Below are 25,444 nucleotides of genomic sequence, written 5' to 3'. Positions count from 1 at the left end.
GACCTGCCGAGAGGGGTGGTCCACTTGGGATGGAGGTGAAAATACTAGTGAAGGTTAAAGGCATGGAGACAAGTCATCTGCATGAGTAGGTCTGGGTTACACTCCTGTTTCGGGCTCCTTGGGGAAGGTGCCAGAGCTGAACCAGTCAATACTAAGTGTTTCTTCTAAGAAGCTGTGTATGAGTTTCCTTCAGCTGCCGTAACAAATGACCACAAACATAGTGGCTTAAAACAGTAGAAATTGATTGTCTCACAGTCTTGGAGGCCAGAAGTCAGAGCTCAAGGTATTGGCAGGGACATGCTTTCTCTGAACGCTCTGGAAGAGAGTTCTTCCTTGTCTCTTCCCACTTCTGGTGGTTCTTGGGGTTCCTTGTTTTGTGGAAGCATCACTCCGATCTTTGCCTTTGTCTCCACATGGCTGTCTTCCCTCTGTGTGTTCTTTTCTCTCCTAAGGACACTCTCATTGGATCTAGGAGTTGCTCAACCCAGTATTATCTCATCTTGGTCCTTACCTGAATTACATCGGCAAAGACCCTACTTCCAAATAAGGTCACGTTCCAAGATTCCATGTGGATATGCATTTTTGGGGGGCAGTAATCCACCCACTACATGCTGTGAAGTACCTTTAGGAAGAACTTTGCTGCATGCTCTTAGAGATGGCCTTGGTCTCAGAAATGCTTGTATCAACTCCAAGGTTGGAACAAGGGTGTGTAGGGTGGAGTGGGGTGAGATGTCAGGCAGACATTTTATTGCCTGTCAGTTACCTGCTAGGTGCTCACCTGATATTTGTGGCGATTAATCCTTAAAACAATGGTTCCCAAAACATGGCACCAAGATCAGCAGCATCAGCATCACCTGGGAACCAGATAGAAATGCACATTCTACTACTCAGCCATAAAAAAGAATGAAATAATGCCATTTGCAGCAACATGGGGGGGGGCTAGAGATTATCACACTAAGTGACATAAGACAGAGAAAGACAAATACCATATGATATCATTTATATGTGGAATCTAAAATATGACACAAACGAGCTTATCTATGAGGCAGACTACAGACATAGAGGACAGACCTGTGGTTGCCAAGGGGAGGGGGATGGGAGAGGGATCGATTGGGAGTTTGGGGTTAGCAGATGCAAACTCTTATATATAGGATGGATAAACAACAAGGTCCTACTGTATAGCACAGGCAACTATATTCAATATCTTGTGATAAACCAAAATGGAAAAGAATATGAAAAAGAATGTATATATGTATAACTGAAGCACTTTGCTGTACAGTAGCAATGAACACAACATTGTAAATCAACTATAGTTGAAGAAAATACATTAAAAAGAAGAAGAAACCACTCCTTTTTACACCTTGATCTTGGACTTCTAGCCTCCAGAACTGTGAAAAAATAAATTTTTGTTGTTTAAGCCAAAAAAGAAAGAAATGCACATTCTTAGGCCACCTGGGATCTGGTGAATCAGAAGCTATGGGGGTGGGCCCAAAAGTCCATGTTTTAACCCTCCAGGTCTTCAAGTTTGAGAAACACTGCCTTAAACATCCTTGATCCTTTAAACAATCCTATGTGTTATCATCACCATGTGGATAACGAACCCTTAGGAAGGTAACATGTTCAAACTGACCCAAACAGGACGTGGCCTTGCAAAGCTGAAATACACACCCAAGTCATCCCAGCCCCGAAGTCCTCAGAGCTTGCACCACGTTCATCCTGCCTGTAAAGAAAATCCAGAATCTACTTTTATTTCCAGCTCCACCTAACACTCTTTTTTTCCAAGGCAGTCCACCCCTGCTCCCTCTCGTGGTCATCTCTCAATCAAGGGGAACCTTCCCATTCCTGTTTTCTGAGTTTTGTCTGTGAACTAGTTAATGTTTGAAGAGGCAGTATCAAAAGTGCCCAGTATCATTTTGAGTAGCCTTCGCAAATAAGAAAACAATGCCAACAAGTCAATCTAGTGTGCAAAGGGCAGTAAAATCCCACTAACTGGCTCCCTGGCTCAAGTTTCATACAATAAAATCAATGACAGAGGAGCTTCAAGATGGCGGAAGAGTAAGACGCGGAGATCACCTTCCTCTCCACAAATACATCAGAAATACAGCTACATGTGGAACAACTCCTACAGAACACCTACTGAATGCTGGCAGAAGACTTCAGACCTCCCAAAAGGCAAGAAACTCCCCACGTACCTGGGTAGGGCAAAAAAAAAATGAAAAAACTGACAAAAGAATAGGGACGGCACCTGCACCAGTGGGAGGGAGCTGTGAAGGAGGAAAGGTTTCCACACACTAGGAAGCCCCTTCATGGGCGGAGACTGCGGGGGGCGGAGGGGGAAAGCTTTGGAGCCGCGGAGGAGAGCGCAGCAACAGGGGTGCGGAGGGCAAAGCGGAGAGATTCCCGCACAGAGGCTCGGTGCCGACCAGCACTCACCAGCCCGAGAGGCTTGTCTGCTCACCCGCCGGGGCGGGCGGGGCTGGGAGCTGAGATGCAGGCTTCAGTTGGATCCCAGGGAGAGGACTGGGGTTGGCGGCGTGAACACAGCCTGAAGGGGCTAGTGCGCCGCAGCTAGCCGGGAGGGAGTCTGGGAAAAGGTCTGGAGCTGCTGAACAGGCAAGAGACTTTTTCTTGCCTCTTTGTTTTGCGGTGCGCGAGGAAAGGGGATTAAGAGCGCCACTTAAAGGAGCTTCAGAGACGGGCGCGAGCCGCGGCTCTCAGCACGGACCCCAGAGACGGGCAGGAGACGCTAAGGCTGCTGCTGCCGCCACCAAGAAGCCTGTGTACGAGCACAGCTCACTCTCCACACCGCCCCTCCCGGGAGCCTGTGCAGCCTGCCACTGCCAGGGTCCCGTGTTCCAGGGACAACTTCCCCGGGAGAACGCACTGAACGCCTCAGGCTGCTGCAACGTCACGCCGGCCTCTGCCGCCGCAGGCTCGCCCCGCCTCCTCCGTACGCCTCCCTCCCACCGGCCTGAGTGAGCCAGAGCCCCCGAAGCAGCTGCTCCTTTAACCCCATCCTGTCTGAGCGAAGAACAAACGCCCTCAGGCGACCTACACGCAGAGGCGGGTCCAAATCCAAAGCTGAACCCTGGGAGCTGTACGAACAAAGAAGAGAAAGGGAAATCTCTCCCAGCAGCCTCAGAAGCAGCGGATTAAAGCTCCACAAACAACTTGATGTACCCTGCATCTGTGGAATACCTGAATAGACAACGAATCATCCCAAATTGAGGAGGTGGACTTTGGGAGCAACGATATACATATTTTTTTTCCCTTTTTCTCTTTTTGTGAGTGTGTATGTGTATGCTTCTGTGTGTGATTTTGTCTGTACAGCTTTGTTTTCACCATTTGTCCTAGGGTTCTGTCTGTCCTTTTTTTTTTTTTATTACTTAAAAATTTTTTTTCTTAATAATTATTTTTTATTTTAATAACTTTATTTTATTTTATCTTCCTCTTTCTTTCTTTCTTTCTTTTTTTTTTCTCCCTTTTATTCTGAGCTGTGTGGAGGACAGACTCTTGGTGTTCCAGCCAGGTGTCAGGGCTGTGCCACTGAGGTGGGAGAGCCAACTTCAGGACACTGGTCCACAAGAGACCTCCCAGTTCCACGTAATACCAAACAACGAAAATCTTCCAGAGGTCTCCATCTCAACGTCAAGACTCAGCTCCACTCAACGACCAGCAAGCTACAGTGCTGGACACCCAAGCCAAACAACTAGCAAGACAGGAACACAACCCCATCCATAAGCACAGAGGCTGCCTAAAATCATAATAAGGCCACAGACACCCCAAAACACACCACCAGATGTGGACCTGCCCACCAGAAAGACAAGATCAAGCCTCATCCACCAGAACACAGGCATTAGTCCCCTCCACCAGGAAGCCTACACAACACACTGAACCAACCTTAGCCACTGGGGACACACACCAAAAACAACGGAAACTACGAACCTGCAGCCTGTGAAAAGGAGACCCTAAACACAGTAAGTTAAGCAAAATGAGAAGACAGAGAAACACACAACAGATGAAGGAGCAAGGCAAAAACCCACCAGACCTAACAAATGAAGAGGAAATAGGCAATATACCTGAAAAAGAACTCAGAATAATGATAGTAAAGATGATCCAAAATCTTGGAAATAGAATGGAGAAAGTACAAGAAATGTTTAACAAGGACCTAGAAGAACTAAAGAGGAAACAAATAATGATGAACAACACAATAAATGAAATTAAAAACTCTCTAGAAGGGATCAATAGCAGAGTAACTGAGGCAGAAGAACGGATTAGTAACCTGGAAGATAAAATAGTGGAAATAACTACTGGAGAGCAGAATAAAGAAAAAAGAATGAAAAGAATTGAGGACAGTCTCAGAGACCTCTGGGACAACATTAAAGGCACCAACATTCGAATTATAGGGGTCCCAGAAGAAGAAGAGAAAAAGAAAGGGACTGAGAAAATATTTGAAGAGATTATAGTTGAAAACTTCCCTAATATGGGAAAGTAAATAGTTAGTCAAGTCCAGGAAGCACAGAGAGTCCCATACAGGATAAATCCAAGGAGAAACACTCCAAGATACATATTAATCAAACTCTTAAAAATTAAATACAAAGAACAAATATTAAAAGCAGCAAGGGAAAAACAACAAATAACACATAAGGGAATCCCCATAAGGTTAACAGCTGATCTTTCAGCAGAAACTCTGCAAGCCAGAAGGGAGTGGCAGGACATATTTAAAGTGATGAAGGAGAAAAACCTACAACCAAGATTACTCTACCCAGCAAGGATCTCATTCAGATTTGATGGAGAAATTAAAACCTTTACAGACAAGCAAAAGCTAAGAGAATTCAGCACTACCAAACCAGCTCTACAACAAATGCTAAAGGAACTCCTCTAGGCAGGAAACACAAGAGAAGGAAAAGACCTACAATAATAAACCCAAAACAATTAAGAAAATGGGAGTAGGAACATACATATCGATAATTACCTTAAATGTAAATGGATTGAATGCTCCCACCAAAAGACATAGAATGGCTGATTGGATACAAAAACAAGAGCCATATATATGCTGTCTACAAGAGACCCACTTCAGACCTAGGGACACATACAGACTGAAAGTGAGGGGATGGAAAAAGCTATTCCATGCAAATAGAAATCAAAAGAAAGCTGGAGTAGCAATTCTCATATCAGACAAAATAGACTTTAAAACAAAGACTATTACAAGAGACAAGGAAGGACACTACATAATGATCAAGGGAGCAATCCAAGAAGAAGACATAACAATTGTAAATATTTATGCACCCAACATAGGAGCACCTTAATACATAAGGCAAATACGAACAGCCATAAAAGGGGAAATCGCCAGTAACACAATCATAGTAGGGGACTTTAACACCCCACTTTCACCAATGGGCAGATCATCCAAAATGAAAATAAGTAAGGATCGACAAGCTTTAAATGATACATTAAACAAGATGGACTTAATTGATATTTATAAGACATTCCATCCAAAAACAACAGAATACACATTCTTCTCAAGTGCTCATGGAACATTCTCCAAGATAGATCATATCTTGGGTCACAAATCAAGCCTTGGTAAATTTAAGAAAATTGAAATCGTATCAAGTATCTTTTCCGACCACAACGCTATGAGACTAGATATCAATTACAGGAAAAAATCTGTCAGAAATACAAACACATGGAGGCTAAACAACACACCACGTAATAACCAAGAGATCACTGAAGATATCAAAGAGGAAATTAAAAAATACCTAGAAACAAATGACAATGAAAACACAATGACCCAAAACCTATGGAACGCAGCAAAAGAGGTTCTAAGAGGGAAGTTTATAGCAATACAATCCTACCTTAATAAACAAGAAACATCTCAAATAAACAACCTAAACTTACACCTAAAGAATTAGAGAAAGAAGAACAAAAAACCCCTCAAAGTTAGCAGAAGGAAAGAAATAATAAAGATCAGATCAGAAATAAATGAAAAAGAAATGAAGAAAATGATAGCAAAGATCAATAAAACTAAACGCTGGTTCTTTGAGAAGATAAACAAAATTGATAAACCATTAGCCAGACTTATCAAGAAAAAAAAGGGAGAAGACTCAAATCAATAGAATTAGAAATGAAAAAGGAGAAGTAACCACTGACACTGCAGAAATACAAAGGATCATGAGAGATTACTACAAGCAACTGTATGCCAATAAAATGGACAACCTGGAAGAAATGGACAAATTCTTAGAAATGCACAACCTTCTGAGACTGAACCAGGAAGAAATAGAAAATATGAACAGACCAATCACAAGCACTGAAATTGAAACTGTGATTAAAAATCTTCCAACAAACAAAAGCCCAGGACCAGATGGCTTCACAGGCAAATTCTATCAAACATTTAGAGAGGAGTTAACACCTATGCTTCTCAAACTCTTCCAAAATATAGCAGAGGGAGGAACACTCCCAAACTCATTCTACGAGGCCACCATCACTCTGATACCAAAACCAGACAAAGATGTCACAAAGAAAGAAAACTACAAGCCGATATCACTGATGAACATAGATGCAAAAATCCTCAACAAAATACTAGCAAACAGAATCCAACAGCACATTAAAAGGATCATACACTATGATCAAGTGGGGTTTATCCCTGGAATGTGAGGATTCTTCAATATACGCAAATCAATCAATGTGATACACTATATTAACAAACTGAAGGAGAAAAACCATATGATCATCTCAATAGATGCAGAGAAAGCTTCCGACAAAATTCAACACCATTTATGATAAAAACCCTCCAGAAAGTAGGCATAGAGGGAACTTTCCTCAACGTAATAAAGGCCATATATGACAAACCCACAGCCAACATCGTCCTCAATGGTGAAAAACTGAAACTCTTTCCACTAAGATCAGGAACAAGACAAGGTTGCCCACTCTCACCACTATTATTCAGCATAGTTTTGGAAGTTTTAGCCACAGCACTCAGAGAAGAAAAAGAAATAAAAGGAATCCAAATTGGAAAAGCAGAAGTAAAGCTGTCACTGTTTGCAGATGACATGATACTATACCAGAGAATCCTAAAGATACTATCAGAAAACTACTAGAGCTAATCAATGAATTTGGTAAAGTAGCAGGATACAAAATTAATGCACAGAAATCTCTTGCATTCCTCTACACTAATGATGAAAAATCTGAAAGTGAAATTAAGAAAACACTCCCAATTACCATTGCAACAAAAAGAATAAAATATCTAGGAATAAACTTACCTAAGGAGACAAAAGACCTGTATGCAGAAAATTATAAGACACTGATGAAAGAAATTAAAGATGATACAAATAGATGGAGAGATATACCATGTTCTTGGATTGGAGGAATCAACATTGTGAAAATGACTCTACTACCCAAAGCAATCTACAGATTTAATGCAATCCCTATCAAACTACTACTGGCATTTTTCACAGAACTAGAACAAAAAATTTCACAATTTGTGTGGAAACATAAAAGACCCCGAATAGCCAAAGCAATCTTGAGAAAGAAAAACGGAGCTGGAGGAATCAGGCTTCCTGACTTCAGACTATAGTACAAAGCTACAGTAATCAAGACAGTATGGTACTGGCACAAAAACAGAAATATAGATCAATGGAACAGGATAGAAAGCCCAGAGATAAACCCACACACATATGGTCACCACATCTTTGATAAAGGAGGCAAGAATATACAGTGGAGAAAAGACAGCCTCTTCAATAAGTGGTACTGGGAAAACTGGACAGCTACATGTAAAAGAATGAAATTAGAACACTCCCTAACACCATACACAAAAATAAACTCAAAATGGATTAAAGACCTAAATGTAAGGTCAGACACCATCAGACTCTTAGAGGAAAACATAGGCAGAACACTCTATGACATAAATCACAGCAAGATCCTTTTTGACCCACCTCCTAGAGAAATGGAAATAAAAACAAAAATAAACAAATGGGACCTAATGAAACTTAACAGCTTTTGCACAGCAAAGGAAACCATAAACAAGACCAAAAGACAACCCTCAGAATGGGAGAAAATATTTGCAAATGAAGCACCTGACAAAGGATTAATCTCTAAAACATATAAGCATCTCATGCAGCTCAATATCAAAAAACAAATAACCCAATCCAAATATGGGCAGAAGACCTAAATAGACATTTCTCCAAAGAAGATATACAGATTGCCAACAAACACATGAAAGAATGCTCAACATCATTAATCAGTAGAGAAATGGAAATCAAAACCACAATGAGATATCATTTTACACCGGTCAGAATGGCCATCATCAAAAAATCTACAAACAATAAATGCTGGAGAAGGTGTGGAGAAAAGGGAACCCTCTTGCACAGTTGGTGGGAATGTAAATTGATACAGCCACTATGGAGAACAGTATGGAGGTTCCTTAAAAAACTAAAAATAGAACTACTATATGACGCAGCAATCCCACTACTGGGCATATACCCTGAGAAAACCATAATTCAAAAAGAGTCATGTACCACAATGTTCATTGCAGCTCTATTTACAATAGCCAGGACATGGAAACAACTTAAGTGTCCATCAACAGATGAATGGATAAAGAAGATGTGGCACATATATACAATGGAATGTTACTCAGCCTTAAAAAGGAACAAAACTGAGTTATTTGTAGTGAGGTGGATGGACCTAGAGACTGTCATACAGAGTGAAGTAAGTCAGAAAGAGAAAAAGAAATACCGTATGCTAACACATATTTATGTAAACTAAAAAAAAAATAGAAAATAAAAGAAAAAAATGGTCAGAAGAACTTAGGGACAAGATGGGAATAAAGATGCAGAACTACTAGAGAATGGACTTGAGGATACGGGGAGGGGGAAGGGTAAGCTGGGACAAAGTGAGAGAGTGGTATGGACATATATACACTTCCAAACGTAAAACAGATAGCTAGTGGGAAGCAGCTGCATAGCAGAGGGAGATCAGCTAGGTGCCTTGTGACCACCTAGAGGGGTGGGATAGGGCGGGTGGGAGGAAGGGAGATGCAAGAGGGAAGAGATATGGGGACATATGTATATGTATAAATGATTCACTTTGTTATAAAGCAGAAACTAACACACCATTGTAAAGCAATTATACTCTAATAAAGATGTTAAAAAAAATAAAATAAAGATGGCTTCACTCACACACACACACACAAATCAATGACAGTTCTGTTAGGCCTGGTAATTTTAAGGGCAAAAGATGCTGGGTCTCCGGGGTTGAAGGATGGAGGTTGTGTTTCACTGGTGCTCATTCTGGAAGGAAGTTAACAGAAGTGCTTAAACCTTTAACCTCCAGCGAGTTGGCCACCAGGAGGAGGAGGGCAGCTCATTAGCATAAGGTGACCCTGAAGGTTTGGCTTCCATCCTCTGCGACTCTGAGATCCACAAGATGGCAGCAGCCACTAAAACATTACACACCTTGTCCCTGCTGCTCTGGGAATTTCCAAATTAAAAAAATATCCGCAATCTGGAGAAGACCAAGAAAGATCCTTCATTCTGGTCCTGCCCCCATCCTTCCAGAACTGTCCACATCAGAATCAATGTGAACACCCTGGTCATAGAGCTGTTAAGGAAAGAAACTCCTCAGATCTCTCTTGTTCACTCAACTGATTCATTTGTTTACTTATTTCCCATCCTCCCAATTTTTTATTCTAAAAAATTCAAACTATAGACAAGCAGGAAGATTAACACCTGTTTGCTCTTCACTTCGATTGGTTGATTATTAACATTTAACTACATTTATCTTATCTCTGTCTCTGTCTGTGCCTCTGTCTCTCTCTGTCTCTCATTCTCTGTCTCTCTCTCACTCCCTGTTTTTGGCTGAAACATTTTAAAGTCAGTTGGAGACATCCTGCTGTTTCACCTCCCAGCAATTCAACATGCATCTCCTAAAAATGAAGACATTTTCCCACATGAGCACGACATCGTTGTCACCCTCAACAAGTTTATCATGGATACATTAATATTTTGTAATATACAGTCCTTATTTAAATAGCCCCTGTAATCCCAGGTATGTTCTTTGCAGGGATCTTCAAACCGCCTCCAGACTCCATTCAAGAACTATGCACTGCATTTAGTGGTCATGTCTTTTTAGTCACACTTTTTTCTAGAGCTGTCCTCCAGGATTTTGAGGGTTTTTTTAAAAACAGTCCAGTTCGTCTCTTTTGTAGAATGCCCATCACCCTGGATCAGTTTCGTTGTTTCCGTACGATTAGATTCAAGTTCAACATTTTGGCAAGAATGCAACCTGGGTGATTTGGTGTCCTTTCTGTTGCATCACTGCAGCTGGCACGTGTTGTCATGTGGTCCTGTTCCTGGAGATGCTGAGCTGGAACTCCTGGCTGAGGGACCACGCCTTGGGCAGGGAACCCTTCCAGTGGCTCCTGCAGCTATGAGCTGTACGCTTCCTACAGTCTCTTCTCTCCCCACAGTGGTCAGGGGGATATTCTGACGGTGTCAATCACGTCAGGACCTTCCTTTGCTTACCCCCTGTCCCATGGCTTCTCATCACTCCCAGGAAATTCCAGATTCCTTGCCTTGACCTTCATAGTTCAGCACGATCTGCCCCTGCCTACCTTCTGACCTTGTTTTGCATCACTCTCCTCCTTGTTTACTGTGTTCCAGCTGCCTGGTCATCTTTCTGCATTTTTGGAGACACCACCCCCTCTGCACCCTTGGTTCCTTCTGCCCGAGAAGCTCTGGCAGGGCTGGATCCTTCTTATCACTCAGGTTTCAGTTCAGATATCACGTTTCCATCCCTATCTTATTTTTTCTCCTTCTTTTTGTCTATGAAGCACTGATCACCATTTGATATTATCTATTTACCTATTCATTCACTGACTAGTTTATTGTTTGCCCCATCCCACAGGTCCACAAGCCCCACGAAGGCCAATACCTGGGTTGTTTTGTTCACCACAGCCTCGCCAGCCCTGAATAAAGCTCAGCACATAGTAAGTGCTCAGTTAACACTTGTGAATGGATGGATGGGTGAATGAATGAATGACGTCAACATGACACCATATAGGGGCATTGTTTTAGATTTGGAGATGGAAAAATAAAGAAGATATGGTTCCTGCCCACAGGTGGCTCCTGGTTTAGTGAAGACAGCTTACACATAGAGAGACCGCTGGAGTCCTATCTGCTAAGTGCCATGTGCCCTGGGTGTACGGAGGAGAGGGTGGCTGATTATCCTCTGAGCAAGGGAAGCTTTCCAAGTATGATGACTGCAGAGCTCATTGGCATGTTTGTGGCACAGATTTTCCTCAAGAGTGCTGTGGTGGCCCCACTGGAGCAGTGTGCTGGGAGGCACAAGACCCAAAGTACGGGTCCAGCTGTGTGACTGCAGACCAGACGCTTAACCTCCTAAACGTGAGTTCTCTCCTTTGTAACGTAACGGGCTTGTACTTGAGAATGTGTAGATTCATTTGACTCCAATGTTATCTGAGACCAAGCTCTACTGTTTGTGAGCAGCTTACCCTAAACAGACTTCTTCCCTTTGTGTCTCACTCACCTTGGCTGTAAAATGGGTCTAATAACACCTACCCCACACAATTGCTGTGAGGAGTCATGTGATGGTGAATCAAAAATAAGGGGTTGTTATGGAGAACAGTATGGAGGTTCCTCAAAAAACTAAAAATAGAGCTACCATATGATCCAGCAATCCCACTCTTGGGCATACATCCAGAGGAAACCATAATTCAAAAAGATACATACACCCCAATGTTCACTGCAGCACTATTTACCATAGCCAGGTCATGGAAGCAACCTAAATGTCCATCGACGGAGGAATGGATAAAGAAGATGTGGTACATATATACAATGGAATATTACTCAGCCATAAAAAAGAAAGAAATAATGTCATTTGCAATGACACAGATGGACCTAGAGATTGTCATAATAAGTGAAGTCAGACAGAGAAAGACAAATGATATCGCTTACATGTGAAATCTAAAAAAATAGTACAAAGGAACTTATTTACAAAACAGAAATAGAGTCACAGATGTAGAAAACAAACTTCTGGTTACCAAGGGGAAAAGGGAGGGAGGGATAAATTGGGAGATTGGGACTGACATATACAAACTACTATATATGAAATAGATAACTAATAAGAACCTACTGTATAGCACAGGGAACCCTACTCAATACTCTGTAATGACCTATATGGGGAAAGAATCTAAAAAAGAGTGGATATATGTATATGTATAACTGATTCACTTGGCTGTACAGCAGAAAATGACACAACATTGTAAATCAACTATACTCCAATAAAAATTAATTTAAAAAATTTAAAAAAATAAGTAAATATGCAAACCACACACACAAAAAGAAGGGGTTGTTCTTATTCAGGGGCAGTTCTTCTGAAATGAAAGAATCTCAGATTGCCTGTGTCTTCAGAACTTTCTTTCTGCAGCTGCCCCAGGAAGAAAAACTACCATTTTAGTCCAGACTGCTTCTCTGGAAGCCTTGGCATTTTGAGCTGCAGGGTCATTAAAAGACCAGATGGCAGAGAAACCTTTTAGGCTACTGTTTCCAGAAGTTCCATGGTTCAGTTAGAAACCCCGGTGCCCTGGCAGTGCCCTGCAGAAATGAAGATCAATGATGCCACGTGCCATCAGTGCATCTGTGCCTGTCCTGGACACAGCTGCCCACCTGCTTTGGAGACAAAGAGCAGAAACGAGGCTTGGACCTGTCACATGTCACCATGGCAACTGCTGTGTATGTGTTCCCTTGCTACCCACCAACCAGCTGTGGGGCAAGGGCAGTGTCAGGGGCCTATGGAGGGGGCCAATGGGGATGGCAGGGAGCTCTAGGGCAGGTGTGGGAAGGTCTGGGTGGGGAGCAGAACGGCAACTTTTCCTTCTCTTTCTCTCTCTCTCTCTTTCTATTTTTTATTGAGACATAATTCACATAGTATAAAATCCATCCAATAAAATTCAATGGTTTTTAGTATATTCAAAAGTGATGAAACCATCACCACTACCTAATTCCAGAACATTTTCGTCACCCCAAATAGAAACCCTGTACCTATTAGCAGTCACTCTCCATTCCCACGTACCCCTCCACGGATTTCCCTACCCAGGGCATTTCATATATGTGGAATCATGTAATATTTGCCCTTTTGTGCCTGGCCTCTCTCACTTAGCGGAATGTTTCTAGATTTCATCCCTATTGCAGCATGTATCAGTACCTCATTCCTTTTTTAATGGTTGAATAATATTCCATTGTATGAATATACCACACTTTGTTTATCCATTTGTCCATTGATGACCATTTGGGTTGTTTCTACTTTTTGGCTCTTGTGAATAATACTGCGTTGAACACTTGTGTTCAAGTTTGTGTGTGAACATGTTTTAATTTTTCTTGGCTATACATCCAGGAGTGGAGTTGTTGGGTTCTCTTCCTTTTTTTCCTGCCACCCCACAATAGTCTCATGTTTTAGCCCAGGTACGTAAAGGATAAGGAGGATAAGGGGGGCATTTGGACCCTCTGACCACTGAGGGTCCTACTTAAAAAAAAAATTTTTTATTGGGGTATAACTGATTTACAATGTTGTGTTAGTTTCAGGTGTACAGCAAAGTGAATCTGTTATACAAATACATATATCCATTCTTTTCCCACATAGGCCATTACAGAATATTGAATAGAGTTCCCTGTGCTATACAGTAGGTCCTTATTAGTTATCTATTTTATATATAATAGTGTGTATGTGTCAATCCCAATATTCCAATTTATCCTGCCCCACCCTTACCCCCCGGTAACTATAAGTTTATTTTCTACATCTGTAACAATATTTCAGCTTTGTAGATAAGTTCATTTGTAGCCTTTTTTAAGATTCCACATATAAGTGATATCATATATTTGTCTTTCTCTGTCTGACTTACTTCACTCAGTATGAGAATCTCTAGGTTGCAGCAAATGGGATTATTTTGTTCCTTTTCATGGCTGAGTAATATTCCATTGTATATATGTACAATATCTTCTTTATCCATTCCTCTGTTGATGGACATTTAGGTTGCTTCCATGTCCGGGCTACTGTAAATAGTGCTGCAATGAACATTGGGGTGCACGCATGCTTTCAAATCATGTTTTTCTCTGGATATATGCCCAGAAGTGGGATTGCTGGATCATATGGTAGCTCTATTTTCATTTTTTAAAGGAACCTCAAGACTGTTCTCCATGAGGGTCCTACTTTTATGACTAATGGGTTCTGTAGGCAGAGGAGAGCTGCACAGCCAGCCAATGACCCGTTTCCCATTCTGCTTTGGCTCACAGCTATATCAGCTGTATTTTCCTGCCTCCCCAAGGTTAGATTTCGCCATGTGACTTTGATCCAGCCAGGCTTCATCACGAAGCCCACTGTCAGGCCTGGCACAGTTCTCTTCTCCTCTCCCCTTCTGTGTCTGTGACTGAGCACAGAGGACCCAGGGGGATTCTGCCCTAAAAGGTGCCAAGCCTCTCCTCAGAGGGGGGCCCACATCCCTGAATGTGGACCAGGGGCCCTCCTGCCAGCCTCCACTTCTTTGTGATGTGAACAAGGAATAAGCCTTTATCACCTTAAGCCACTGAGACTTGGGGACTGTTTGTTACCCCAGGGAGTCTATCCTGCCTAGTACGGGTTCTTCATGTAAGAAGTGACTGTTCAGTTTCTAGAACTGTCTGCAGAGCTTCTGGTCCTGCTTCCTACCTTAGCCCCCAGCTCACTCCATGGTGGTGGTTTTTGCACAGGCCTCGTTGGATGTGATGTTGTCTGCTAAGATGACCAACTGTCCTGGTGGTCACCTGGGACTGAGGGGGTCTCCTGGGATTTGGGACTTTCAGCTTTGAAACTGACGCTCTCACCCTGATCTGGGACTCAGGCTGAACTCCACTAACTTTGGCCCAGGGGGAAAGAATATCATGTCTGTCGCATGTAAAGTTTGGGAGAGTTGAGGCATATCTAGGAGATATTTGCCAGCCCTGGACCGGGGTTTGTAATCCCACCTGCACCCTCCCAGTGGTGGAATTAGCCTTTCTCAGGCTGTGCTGGGGGTAAAGATGTGGGGCATGTGAGGTCAGCGTGTCCTCAGCTAAGGCTGACATGTAGTGGCCCCTTAGATGTGGCAAGTGAGACTTGCTGTAAGTGGGGAGGAGGCTGATCAACATTTGGGGAATGAATCGGGAACTCTAAGAAGGGGGTGAATAGGGTAGACAGCATGGCAGCGGGAGGCATGCAGGAGGAGAGCAGGCAGGCGTGAATGGAGGACCAGAAGCAGGTGTACGGAGAGGGAAGAGTCCAGACCTATGTCTGCAGATGTGTTCCACCTGCCACTGGGCATGCCTGTGGGACTGGGGCTGTGCTCTCCTTCAGGCTGTGTTTGCAGTTTTGAGGCTTCGGCTTTGTCCCTGCTGTGACTTCTGGGTTCAGTTTTGTTTCTGGCACCTGAGGTCTTCCAGTGACCCCTCCCCTGCAGAACGACCCACCCTGGTTGCTTCAGCAAGTGGGACGCACACTTGTCGTCACGTGGTCAGAGCTCAGTGGGAACACACCAAGAGGGCAGGCATGGTCCCTGTGTGTGGTGTGCAGTGCTACATCCCTGGCCTCAGCTTCCATCTGTGACCCAGGCCACCTCCTCATCAGTGCCTATCTCTGGTCATGGGGAGCCCAAAGAGTGGGTGGACCGGCAATGGCCATCACCACCATCAGAAAACAGTCTTAAGCTTTTCTGTTCACAAGTCAATGGTACCGTTGTTGGGAATGAAGGCGAGCTTCTTGTCTGGCTCTGCTGTAAGTCAGAAAATGAGAACTAAACACTCATTAAGGTCCTCCAGGGATGGAGACAAGCTCTCTCACTGGCCATTCATAAAAGTGAATACGCTATCCATAGAGCCAGATACTAGCCTTGAGTCCCTTTCTCTAAGTACCAAAGGGTTTTTTTTTTTTCTGGATCATGAAAAATAAATGCCCGTTTTTCTTCAGTCAAGTCAGCATGAGGGATCTACGGGGGAGAGACTTGCTGTTCTTGTGACGGAGGATTTGCTGAATTTTCTGCAGCCAAATATTTCCAAGTTTGTTTCCACATGGTTGGCTGGAGAAGACATTGCAGCTGGTGATACAATGTGGGGTTCTGTAGGAGGGCCGCCTTCTTAGTAGAATGGGCTGGTGGGGAAAGGGGGCAGACCTGGATGGTGGTCTGGGGTAGAGGGGCCACCATAGTGCTGATTACCACCAGGAACGTGCCTGCAATTGTGTCAGACACTTCAAATGCCTTCTTTCGTTTGAGTTCTCCTGGCAGCCCTGTGGGACGTCTTACAAAGGAGGAAACAGACTCAGAAAATTAAGTATCTTGCCCCAAAATACAGACCTGAGATTCAAACACAGTTTTACCTGGTTCCAAATCCCAGCTCTGAAATGAACAGCTATTGTAGTCTGCCTCCTGGCTGTGGGGTAGTGGGTTGTTCAAAGGGATGTTTTTTAGAAGCTGTCCAGTGGGGAAGAATAAAGCTGGGCTTGATTTGCGAAGTGGGTAGAGGTAAGAGGAACAGGCCTGTGGGTGCTGCCAGCCATAGGGATAGACCCAGGCACAGGGAGCAGGGCTCTGTCCTAGCACTCTTTGCTTCAGAGCCCCAGCCAATGACAGGGTGGCAGAGATGGTGGAGAGGAGTGGAACAGGTGGGAAGGGTGTCTGAGCACCAGCTAAGAGAGTGCAGAGCTGGGATTCCTTACCAGTGGGGACTGAGAGTGCTAACCAGGAAAGCATGACAGAAACTTGCTTCAGTAGACTTGTCAACAGCACAGGGCTTATTAAAGCTGGGAATCCTGGCTCCACGAGGTGCCAGGGCTTCACCTTGGCTCCCCAGACAATGGGTCTATGACTGTATGATTTGTTCCAGACAATATCCAATTATCCTCCCTGCTCTGATAAGGCCAGGCAGGGGCTAAGAGACTGAAGACAAGGGTTAGTTTTCTTCCGAATGTACTGAGAGCCAGAATTCTTGACCTTTGGTGAGCGCTGCAGGATCTTGCCATAATGAGGCTCTCCCTCAGTCTTCTGTGTGGAGCCCACTGTCAAATCATGAACTTGGATCCATAACAATGATTTGAGACTGAGCTGACTTTAATGCATATGAATGGTGTGAGCTTGGGTAAGTCACTCTCTCATCAGGTTTATTCATAGAAATAGACAAGCTGATTCTAAAATGCATAAGGAAAAGCAAAGGAACTGGAATACCAAAACAATTCTGAAAAAAAAAAAAAAACACTCAGAAAACAAATTTAGAGGACTACCACCACCTGATTTTGAGACATACTATAAAACCACAGTAATCAAGACCATGTGGTATTGGAAAACGGATAGACACATAGATCAATGGAATAGAATAGAGTCCAGAAATAGACCACACATATATGGTCAATTGGTTTCGACAAAGATGTCAAGGAAGTGAGATGGAGAAAGGCTGACCTCTTCAACAAATGATGCTGGAAAAACTGGATATCTATATGCCAAAAAATGAACTTTGAACCATACATTGCACCCTATGCAAAAATTAACTAAGATGAATCATAGTAATTGTAAAACCTAAAACTATAAAACTTCTAGATGAAGACATAGGAGAAAACCTTTGTGACCCAGGGTTAGGCAAAGATTTATATAGGACACAAAAAGCATGAACCATAGAAGAAAAGAAATGATACATTGGACTTCATCAGAATCAAAAACTTACGCTCTTCAAAAGACACTCTTTTCTGTTTGTTTGTTTGTTTTTGTTTTTGGCCATGCCATGTGGCTTGTGGGGCTTGTGTGATCTTAGTTCTCCAATCAGGGATCGAACCCAGGCCCTCAGCAGTGAAAGTGTGGAGTTCTAGCAACTGGACCGCCAGGGAATTCCCCAAAGACACTGTTTTTAAGGAAATGAAAAGACAAGACAATCTTGGAGAAAATATTTGCAAAACTAATATCTGATAAGGGACTAGTATTCTGGTATTAACTTTATGAATAAAGACCTTGAATAAAGGACTGTAACAATTTAAAATAAGAAAGCAAATAACCCAGTTTAAAAAAAAAAATGGGCAAAAGACCTGAGCAGATACTTCACCAAGGAAAACATATGGGTAGAAAATGAGCACATGAAAAGATGTTCAGCATTAGTAGTTATTAGGGAAATGTAAATTGAAGTCACAATCAGCTGCCACTCCAATACCCGTTAGAATGGCTGACCATCCCCAGTCCCCGCCCGTCTGACCAAGGTTGGCGACGATGTGGGACTGGTACCCTCAGAAGCTTCTGCTGGGAATGCAAAGTGGAACAATCACTTTGGAAAATAGTTCAGCAATTTCTTAGAAAGTTAAGTACACTTATTTTACCACCCAGTGGCCCCTGCTAGGTATTTACCTAAGAGGAATGAAAATATTCACCCACGCAAAAACCTGTTTGCAAATGTTTATAGTGGCTTTATTAATAACCACCCCAAACTGGAAACAACCCAATTGCCTGTTCACTGGTGAAGGAATAAAAAATGTGGTGAATCCATACATTGGAATTCTGCTCATCAATAAATAGGAACAAACTGCTGATATCTGCAATGACATGGGTGCATCTCAAGTGTATGATGCTAAGTCAAAGAAGGCTGCCTATGCTATGATTCCATCCCTATGGCTAAAGAAGGCAGATCTATAGGGATGGCAAACTGATCAGTGGTTGCGAGGGGCTGGGTGTGGTGGGAGGGGACTGACTACAAAGGGGCATCAGGGAATTTTTGGGGTTCCGGCAATGTCTTATATCTTGATCGTGGGTGTGGTTATTGACTATGTGCATTTGCCAAAACTTATAGAGCTGTGTATAAAGAAGTTTGAATTTTCCTGTGTGTAAAAAACCTGACAAGGGCTTCCCTGGTGGTGCAGTGGTTGAGAATCCGCCTGCCAACGCAGGGGACACAGGTTCGAGCCCTGGTCTGGGAAGATCCCACATGCTGCGGAGCAACTAAGCCTGTGAGGAGCAACTAAGCCCGTGCGCCACAACTACTGAGCCTGCGCTCTAGAGCCCGTGAGCCACAACTACTGAGCCCACGTGCTGCAACTACTGAAGCCCACGCACCTAGAGCCCCTGCTCCGCCACAAGAGAAGCCACCGCAATGAGAAGCCTGAGTACCACAACGAAGAATATCCCCCGCTTGCTGCAACTAGAGAAAGCCTGCACGGAGCAACGAAAACCCAACACAACCAAAAATAAATAAATAAATAAATATATATATTAAAAAAAAACCTAACAAGAAATTAACACTTTTCTTGAAATTGAAGTTTTGGTCGATCAAACTAATCAAATAGCTGCAGTTTCATGTGGTCTAATATGTAACATGATAAATCACATGGGGGTGATATAAATAGCAAAGCTTCAGGTAACTGACATAGGGGAGAGTGTTATGTAGTCCATAGTATAAGAAGGATGACACGGGCAGAGCCATATGGCTGGAAGGGAATTCTCTGTTCGTCAGAGTGACAGGTAAATGTTGTCCACGGCTCTGACTTTTCCTGAACTGAGTCTGGTCATGCAAACACATCTTTGAGTCCTTTCTCCGAAGCCAAGTCCCTCTCCTGGAGGTGGCCAGCCATCACTGGAGCAGAGGCAGGAGTGTATTCTGGACAACAGCGTTCCCTGTGGACTCTAAGCTTCACATCTCAGTGCCCTTTTGTCTGCCAGCTGCCTCGGCTGCCAGTTATCACATAGCCATTTCCTCGGAGCTGACAAGTAAAAAGCCAATAATTCTCTGTCAGGCCGAGGCTATTCTCACAGCAAACCATTGAATGGTCATTTCAAAGGGGTAAAGCATAGGAACAATCCTTAAATCTTCCCTGACAGGAGAGATTTAAGGACACGGAAGGGTATTCTTGGGCTGTCCCATTACTGGATGAACGTTCAATGACAGGTATTACATGGTTAGAGATAAAATCCCTAATATCTTCGTGCTTTACCTGCTAGTGGATTTGATTCTTTCACAGCAGACAAAGTCCCTATCAAGAACTGTTTCCTTTCATGAGGGTAAGCAGCTGCAGAGAGTATGCTTTTGTCTTCAGAAAAATAGGTCCAGTTTTGAACTACTTTCTTCAACATTGATAAAGAAAAAAGCCCTTTTATCTCCCTTGAAGGCCTTTTCTGCTTCAAGCTCAAGTCAGCTGGATTTGCAACATTCTCTGACCCCACCAAAACCAGGCTGCTTCTCGAGGAGTCTCCATCAGAAACTTAATATAAGGCAAAGAATAGGCACAACCCAAAAACTCTCTTTGTCTTGAAGGAGTCTTTCTTTCTAAAGTCATAAAAATATCTGATAGACGTGGTCTCAGGAAATAGAAATCTGTTTTGGGAGAACATCAATTTTATCATATTTTAGGGAAAAATTGAGGAAGAGAAGAAATTTGCTCATTGCTTTTCTTTTCCATGGCCTCTGTTAATTTTTTTACGAGGGACCTAGGACTTGAACTGATGTCTTATAGTTCTTTTTCCACCAACCCGGAAGTTCCTCTGAGGTTTATTTTTCTCTGTATTCCCACTGTACAGCACAGTGTTTGAAACGTAGTAGGGAAAAGGAAGGAAATTACTATTTATTGAGCATCCACTATACAGTTGGTTCTATGGGAGATGCTTTATGAGTGTGTGTTTATAGATACAAGTGTATCGGTTAGCTATTGCAATAGTAATGCTGTATAACAAACCATCCTAAGGCTCAATAGCTTAAGAAAACCTCAATCATTTATTCTTTCTTTTTTTTTTTTTTTCCTGGTTCAGGGATGTTATTTATTTATTTACTTTAACTTTTATTTTATATTGGAGTATACTTGATTTACTGTGTTGTGTTAGTTTCAGGTGTACAGCAAAGTGATTCATTTATACATATACATATATCCATTCTTTTTCAGATTCTTTTCCCATGTAGCTCATTACAGAATATTGAGTAGAGTTCCCTGTGATACTCAGTAGTCCTTATTGATTATCTAGTTTATATATAGTAGTGTGTAATGTTACTCCCAAACTCCTAATTTACCCCTCCCCCTCACCTTTTCCCTTTGGTAACCATAAGTTTGTTTTTGAAGTCTGTGAGTTTGTTTTTGCTTTGTAAATAAGTTTGTTTATATCATTTTTAAGATTAGATTATGAGTGATATCATATGATATTTGTCTTTGTCTGACTTACTTCACTTAGTATGATAATCTCTAGGTCCATACATGTTGCTGCAAATGGCATTATTTCATTCTTTTTTATGGCTGAGTAATATTCCATTGTATATATGTACCACATGCTCTTTATCCATTCTTCTATCAATGGACATTTAGGTTGCTTCTGAGGAAGTTTACAGCAATACAATCTTACCTCAGGAAACAAGAAAAATCTCAAATAAACAACCTAACCTTACACCTAAAACAACTAGAGAAAGAAGAACAAACAAAACCCAAAGTCAATCATTTATTCTTGTTCATATTGTCTAGGGTTTTGCTGATCTAAGTTGAGCGGGGCTGGGCTTGGTTAAGTGGTTTTTCTTGTTGAAGGTCTGTGAGTTAACCAGGATGGCTCTTTTCCAGGCTCTGGTCATTGGGGTGGCTCTGCTCCATGTGTCTCTCATCCTCCTGGGACCAGAAGTCCAGCCAAGGCATGCTCCTCTCTTGGCTATGATAGAGGGACAAGAGGCCAAGTGGAAACACGCAGGGCCTCCATGACCTATGATAGGAGTTGGTACACTGTCATGTTCACCTCATTCAATCTGTCAAAGCAAGTGACATGGCCAAACCCAAAGTCAAGGGGTGGGGAGTCAAGGGGAGGGGGTGGTGGGTAGGGAGGGGGTGTTTCAAACTCACATGGCAAAGCATGAGGGAGAAATGAAGAATGAGGCCAGTAATGTAGTCCACAATAATGTTTAATCCTGACATCAACCCTACATGCTAGATATGGTATTATCCCCATTTTACTGATGAGAAGACTGAAGGAGAGGGAGGCCAGACTGAGGTTTCAAAGCTTGTTCTCTTTCTGCCATACCGTGTTCTCTCTGCCTGGTGTTTCCTGGCACTCCATAAACACACGCTGCATACGGGTTAATAAATCAAAAGCCACAAGTCCAGCTGAAAGTTAAAATAGTTTAACCAAGAGCCTCTTTTCCTGCACTAAGTTCCAGTTTGTCTGCGGTTTCCCTCATGCACTTATTCTGGGTCTCTGTCATTCCCACATGGTGGTACTGTTCAGCGTTTAACCGGCTGGGCTGTCTTAGATGTTTGGTCATGCCCTGCTCTGTCTGGAGCAGTCAGACCAGAAGGCACACAGACCAGGGCTCCCACTGCAGGAGGGGTCCTTTGTCCACTTTTCTTTTTTGCCAAAATGACCCTGTTTGCTAGAGGACAATTTCAAGCCTGCTCTGGATGGATCTCTTTTTTTTTTTTTAACATCTTTATTGGAGTATAATTGCTTTACAATGATGTGTTAGTTTCTGCTTTATAACAAAGTGAATCAGTTATACATATACATATGTTCCCATATCTCTTCCCTCTTGCATCTCCCTCCCTCCCACCCTCCCTATCCCACCCCTCTAGGTGGTCACAAAGCACCGAGCTGATCTCCCTGTGCTATGTGACTGCTTCCCACTAGCTATCTATTTTACATTTAGTAGTGTATATAAGTCCATGCCACTCTCTCACCCTGTCACATCTTACCCTTCCCCCTCCCCATATCCTCAAGTCCATTCTCTAGTAGGTCTGTGTCTTTATTCCCGTCTTGCCACCAGGTTCTTCATGACCATTTTTTTTTCCCCTTAGATTCCATATATATGTGTTAGCATACTGTATTTGTTTTTCTCTTTCTGACTTACTTCACTCTGTATGACAGACTCTAACTTGGATGGATCTCTTAATCAAAATGTATTATGCCAACAAAAAGGAATGTATCCTTCTAGGTTAGTCCCAATCATTTCACTGAATTAGGATAGTCAGAAGTACTCCTCTGCGTCTGTCAACACCAGCTCAGCATCTCCTGGTGGCCTCTGGTGGTGGTCTCACTGAAGGGCTTGTCAGGGTCGGAGGAGGAGATTTTGGAGAGAGGCAGAGCCAGCTGGCTGGGGCAGCATTGGTGACTCAGGAGGTGACATTCTCCTCTCTGAGTCACAGAGGAACTCCTTGAAGTACCCGCTGGGAGTCTGTGTTTTGCCAAATGCAGACATTGTGTTTTTCCTGCCAGCGAAGTTGTTTCTCTGCCTACACGGGGTCATCAGCAGGCTGCTCTCAACCTAGATGCCCACAGAAAAGTGAAGTGAAGCAAATGGTCCACAAGAGAGCTCTTAAGGCTCACATCTCAGCTCAGCTCTGTGGGGGAGAAGCATCTGGAAGTCAGGGGATGGAAGTACCACACAGGGTGCCCTGTCTGTTTGGGGACTTGTTGCATGTAACACTACAGCCATTGCCAAAGTTTTGAATGGTTACTTCTGACATCCTGGCTAGATCCCAGGCAAGTCATCGTGTCCTACCTCTTCTGACCCTCTCCACATCCCTGTGAATGTTGTTCCCTGTGGCATCTCTGAGGCAGCACAGTGGATGCCATGTTTCTTACAGGGGGAATGGTGGAGATATCATTTCACAGATGAGCAAAATGCTTGTTTCTTGGGAGAGGGATGAAATGTGATTTTGGAAAAATTTCTGAGCGACTTTGAAAATGTTGGTGGATGAATGGGGCTATTGTAATGCCAGTCATCTTTATATACTTATTCCTCACCACTGCTTGGAATAATCCCTCAGAAGCTGAGGATGAAATTGGTTTCTCAGCGATTTCTCTTTTCACCCTGGATAGCTCCTATAGGATTATTTAGAAGTCCTCAAATCTTTGTCAGTTTGTTGGTGACATGCTTCTGGGGGAGGACGAATGTGGTCTTATTTCATTGCCAGTGCACTGCCTTCTAGGAGCTGGTTTAATGGAATGGGGGCAGGGAAGGAGGAAGGAAGGAGGGAGGGAAGAAAGGAAACAGCACTTTTTGATGTGGACCAGACACTTGTTACTTTCATGCCTGTTGTCCCATTTTAATCTTCCCACAAATCTTTGGGACAGGGGCTTGGATTCCCATTTCACAGATGAGGAAACTAAGATTACATAAATGGAGCTAGACAAAACTCGGGAAAATAACAAGAGTTGGGATTCAAATCCAAGTCTCTCTGAATCCAAACCTGGTCCATGCTTGCTCCCACCTGCAGAACACCTGTCCTCCTTACCAGTCTCCCTGGGCAATGTTTTCCTTCCTTCCATCATTGAAATAACCACAGTTTCGCCCCATCACCTCCCGGACAAATAGCTGTGACTTTCTCTCCATCTCATCCGTGCTTTTCAATATTCCACTCACCAGATTTTCCCTGGACTTAGATTTGTCCTTAAACACACGAAAAATAATGATTTCTCACTGTAGGTGGCCAAAGGCTCTTCTTAACTAGCATCTTCGCAGCCCCTCAGATGGTTCCTTTGGCTGCTCCCAGCCCTTCATTAGTAAAATCTAAATGATGCTGTACAGTTCATGGGCTGAAACAGGGCCACACACAGCAATTTAACCCATAAGGCAGAGCACCTGACCTTGGAGAGCTTTCTGTCTGGGGCAGCATGGGTCCCGAAGCACAGGCCACAGGTAGATAACCAAAAGAAAGAGGCACAAATATGGTTGCTAAATAAAACCTTTACACTATGTTCAGGTGAAGGAGTGAACCAAGTGGAGTTTATTCTGGAAATAAGGTCCCAAAGCTGGCCATTCATATAGCTCTTTGTCTCAAGGGAGTATAACAAGACAAAATGGAGTCATTGCATTAGAGAGTGCAGATTAAATTCCCTTGGCAAACTGGCCTTTGACCTGGCCCATTTTTCTACATACCCCATGTCCAACATCTATCCCCACTTATTCTCTTATTCCAGATTTTTTTATAATAAGAATACCCAGAGGTCTGATTCCTGAGCTGACTCAGTGACTGCCAAGGTGGCCCCAGGTATCTCAAACCCTTCTCCTGTGGGTCACCTTTATGGCTGGCACCCTGAGTTCTATTGTCCTCTGTGGATACCAGCTCTGCCTCTTCTTCCCTCCATGCTGAGACATCAGTGCTGTCCCTTCCTCTGTCCAGCTTTCTGTTTTTCCCATCTTCCTTCTGCTACTCCGTTCTTATTTCAGTAGGAGACTTGAGCTGGGGGAAGGTTAGTGTTGTTCTATAAGCCACTGGGAGCCACTGAAGATTTGAGACCACGAGGCTGACTGTCAATGGGGACCTGGAGGTGGAGGGTGGGGTAGGGACCAAATCGGGGACATCATTAACGATGCTGTTGTAATAGTCGAGGAAAGGATAGTGAGGGTCCTAAGCTAGGAGGCTGGTGTGGGGAATGAAAAGGAGGGTGGGAATTGCGGACAGAGTTCCCTTCCACTTGGGATTCCTAAGCCCCCCG

At 43.2% G+C, this 25,444-nt stretch overlaps 1 long non-coding RNA gene across 1 annotated transcript in view; it reads left to right on the top strand.

Annotated features, from left to right (window-relative positions):
• Positions 1–2,057: 2,057 nt before the first annotated feature.
• Positions 2,058–25,444, top strand: part of LOC130707683 (uncharacterized) — a 47,088-nt gene continuing 23,701 nt past the window's right edge. Inside the window, exons 1-3 of the long non-coding RNA XR_009007692.1 lie at positions 2,058–2,196; positions 10,900–10,981; positions 11,287–11,399. This is a non-coding gene — a long non-coding RNA (uncharacterized LOC130707683). The remainder of the gene's footprint in view (positions 2,197–10,899; positions 10,982–11,286; positions 11,400–25,444) is intronic.

The sequence above is a fragment of the Balaenoptera acutorostrata genome, chromosome 3, assembly GCF_949987535.1.
Source record: "Balaenoptera acutorostrata chromosome 3, mBalAcu1.1, whole genome shotgun sequence".
NCBI classification, from domain to species: domain Eukaryota; kingdom Metazoa; phylum Chordata; class Mammalia; order Artiodactyla; family Balaenopteridae; genus Balaenoptera; species Balaenoptera acutorostrata.
Note: the sequence above shows the minus strand (reverse complement) of the source record. Positions and strands in the feature narration are given on the sequence as shown.